General features: G+C 32.3%; 1 long non-coding RNA gene across 1 annotated transcript in view; it reads left to right on the plus strand.

Moving 5' to 3' along the window:
• Positions 1–981, plus strand: part of LOC112095397 — a 1,752-nt gene extending 771 nt beyond the window's left edge. The window contains exons 2-3 of the long non-coding RNA XR_002903805.1: positions 285–347; positions 965–981. This is a non-coding gene — a long non-coding RNA (uncharacterized LOC112095397). The remainder of the gene's footprint in view (positions 1–284; positions 348–964) is intronic.
• Positions 982–4,076: the final 3,095 nt, after the last annotated feature.

Genomic DNA, 4,076 nt, shown 5'->3' on the forward strand with positions numbered 1-4,076 from the left:
AAAAAAAACAGAATTGTGATTTCGTGGAAACTGTTTTTAAGGTACTTAGAGATGTTGGATTGAGACATATGATAGTTATTTGGAAAGATATACATGTCTACTTTGTTTTGAAGTTAATTTTGGAATTTTTAAAGATAAAAAGAATATCTTATGAATTTTCTTCTAAAGATGGACGAATCAGTGAAATTCCAGTTTTAGGGGAATGTGATTATGAATTAGAAATTGATTTATGGCTGAGCTATTGAGCTCTAATAACGGTGGCCAATTTTTTTTATTTTGAACAGTGGAAAGGAAAACGAACAAGGGAAACGAATAGGGTTAAACTCAGATTTTGCTAAGCAACTCAGGTAAGTAGAGTTTGACTTCTCTACAGCACTTACAAACTTTGTTTGATAGACTTTCTATGGAATGTCTAGTATGCCGTTGTGTGAATTTTTATGACATTATCAATGTGTATGGTTGTGAAGGCATGCTTATGTTAATATATTGTGTACAAAGTAGAGCATCACGTGGAATATTAGATTACTTGTGATTAAGCACATAATAGCATGCATGTTAGGCCGGTACTACCAAGTCCTCAAAGGACTTCTATTGTGATATGGTGATTGATGAAATTGTGATTGAGCCGCGCAAGTCTCTCGAACCAAGTGGGTGATGAGAGAGACTATATTGTGATATTGAGAAATTGTGACTTTGAATGCGTTGGCCGTTCCCTTGAACCAGGTGGGTGATGACGGGGAACCTGATATTGTGATTTGAGATATTGGCATGTGCCAGATTGTGAAAAGCTGGCGGCAGTACCGGGAGGGCCCTAGTGATATGTAGTACACGTGCATAAAGTGTAGGAATTGATTGTCATAAGTTACCTAAGATGCTGTGATGCATATGTATGTTAAAGTAAAATTGTGTAATTGTAGCTCTCTTACTGAGGTTAAAACTCATTAAAGTTTGCTCTGTGTTGTAGGAAAAGGTAAGAACAAAACAGAACAGTAGGCAGGGGAGCTGGCTTTGTTGACCGCTGTACATATGGTTGGACCAAAGAAGCTGAACACAGATTGTTTTGGATTTGTAAACATATATATTTTGGAGTTAAACACATAAACCTTGGATGACTGTATAATTTTAATTGTGGCTAGAAAACTTGATAGGAAAGGTGTATTAACGAAATTTTATTTTAGCAAAAATTTTGAAACACCATAGTTTTTATGTAAGACACAGGTGAAGGTTAGTGATTGTGGCGCGTCCTTAGAATTAATAGTATGAAAATAAGGCTATGAAGGAGATGTTGTAGGAGGGTTGTCACAAAAAAGCCCCTGGCCCGCGCAGTGGGTCACTCACGGGCCAGTTCTGGGGCCGGGATGGGTCAAAAATTTTCATTTTTATTTATGTTTTGCATTCTACAATTAATATATGATTTTTAGAAATTACTGCAATAAGCGGCACCACTTTTGGATGAATATTCTATTTTTTTATAATTTTCTTTATATTTTGTATTTAGAAAATATAATAAAATAAAAATGACGGCTAAAATGAATGAAATCTTGTAGACACAATCGTTTCATTTTTCTAGGCATGCCAGAAAAAAATGGTCTAAAAAAATGACAAAAAGGTAAAACACTGTCAAAAAGCCCTCAATGTGTGTAGTGTAGCGCCCAGGGCTAGTTCAGGGGGGCCGGGATGGGTCAAAAATTTATACTTTTTATTTATATTTTGCTTTGAAAATTAATATATGATTTTTAGGAATTAATACAATAAGTGGCACCATTGTTTGATAATTATTCTTTTTTTCATGATTTTCTTTATTTTTCATCTTTAAAAAATATAATAAAATAAAAACGACGTCAAAAGAAAAAGAAATTTTGCAGACGGGATCCTTACATTTTTCTAGGCAAGCTAGATAAAAATGGCCTAAAAAGGACAAAAAAAAATAAAACGCTGTCAAAAAGCCCCCGGCCCGCGTAGTGGCACCCAGGGGTTAGGTCAAGAGTCGAGATGGGCCAAAAAGTTATATTTTTATCTAGGTTTTACATTCTAAACTTAATATATGATTTGTAGGAATTAATACAACAAGCGGCACCATTTTTTGATGAAGATTCTATTTTTTATGGTTTTCTTTATTTTTTTGACTTTAAAAATATAATAAAATAAAATTAACGTAAAAAAATAATGAAATTTTGCTGTCATGATCCTTACATTTTTCTAAGCATGCCAGAAAAAAAATAGCCTAAAAAAAACAAAAAAAGTAAAACGCTATCAAAAAGCCCCCGGCCGGCGTATTGGGGCACCCATGGGCGAGCTTAGGGGCCGGGATGGGTAAAAAATTTATATTTTTACTTATGTTTTTCATTCTAAAATTAATATACGATTTTTAAGAATTAATGCAACAAGCAACACCATTTTCTGACGAATATTCTATTTTTTATGGTTTTCTTTATTTTTTGTATTTAAAAAATATAATAAAATAAAAATGACGTCAAAAAATAATGAAATTTTTCAGACAGGATCTTTACATTTTTTTAGGCATGCCAAAAAAAAATGGGCTCAAAAAATGACAAAAAAAAGTAAAACGCTGTCAAAAAGCCCCCGGCCTACGTAGTGGGGCGCCCAAGGGCCAGCTCAGGGGCCGAGATGGGTCAAAAATTTATATTTTTATTTATGTTTTGCATTCTAAGATTTCTATATGATTTTTAGGAATTAATGCAACAAGCGGCACCAATTTTTGATGAATATTCTATTTTTTATGATTTTCTTTATTTTTCATCTTTAAAAAAATATAATAACATAAAAATAACGTGAAAAAATAATGAAATTTTGCATACATGGTCCTCACATTTCTCTAGGCATGCTAGAAAAAGAATTGCCTGAAAAAATGAGAAAAAAGTAAAACGTTGTTAAAAAGCCCCCGACCCGCGTAGTAGGCCACCCTGGGGCCAGCTCAATTTTCATTTATATTTTGCATTCTAAAATTAATATATAATTTTTAGGAATTAATGCAACAAGCGGCACCATTTTTTGAAGAATATTCTATCTTTTATGATTTTCTTTATTTTTCACCTTTAGAAAATATAATAAAATAAAAACGACGTCAAAAAATAATGAAATTTCTCAAACATGATCCTTACATTTTTCTAGGCATGGCAGAGAAAAATTGCCACAAAAAATGAGAAAAAAAGTAAAACGCTATCAAAAAGCACCTGGCCAGTGTTGTGGGGCACCCTAGGGCCAGCTTAGGGACCGGGATGGGTAAAAAATTTACATTTTTAATTATATATTGCATTCTAAAATTGGTAGATGATTTTTAGGAATTAATGCAATAAGTGGCACCATTTTTTGATGAAAATTCTACTTTTTATGATTTTCTTCATTTTTTGTCTTTAAAAAGTATAATAAAATAAAAACGACGTCAAAAAATAATGAAATTTGTCAGACACGATCCTTAGATTTTTCTAGGCATGCCATAAAAAATAGCCTCAAAAAATGAGAAAAGAGTAAAACGCTACCAAAAAGCCATCGGTCTGCGTAGTGAGGCGCCCAGGGGCCGGCTCAAGGCTGGGATGGGTCAAAAATTTACATTTTTATTTATGTTTTGCATTCTAAAATTAATATATGATTTCTAGGAATTAATGCAACAAGCGGGATCATTTTTTGATGAATATTCTATTTTTTATGATTTTTTTTTTATTTTTTGCATTTAAAAAATATCAAAAAATAAAAACGACGTCAAAAAAATAATGAAATTTTGCAGACATGATCGTTAAATTTTTCTAGGGGTGGTAGAAAAAAATGGCCTAAAAAATGGCAAAAAAAAGTAAAACACTGTTAAAACGCCCCAGTCCCCGTAGTGGGGCGCCCAAGGGCTAGCTCAGGGACCAGGATGGGTCAAAATTATACATTTGTAATTATGTTTTTCATTATAAAATTAATATATGATTTTTAGGAATTAATGCAACAAGCGATGACATTCTATTTTTTATGATTTTTTATATTTTTCATCTTTAAAAAATATAATAAAATAAAAACGATGTCAAAAAATAATGAAATTTTACAAAAATGATCCTTACATTCTTCTATGCATG

Source organism: Morus notabilis, unplaced genomic scaffold, assembly GCF_000414095.1.
Source record: "Morus notabilis unplaced genomic scaffold, ASM41409v2 Scaffold609, whole genome shotgun sequence".
Taxonomy (NCBI): Eukaryota; Viridiplantae; Streptophyta; class Magnoliopsida; order Rosales; family Moraceae; genus Morus; species Morus notabilis.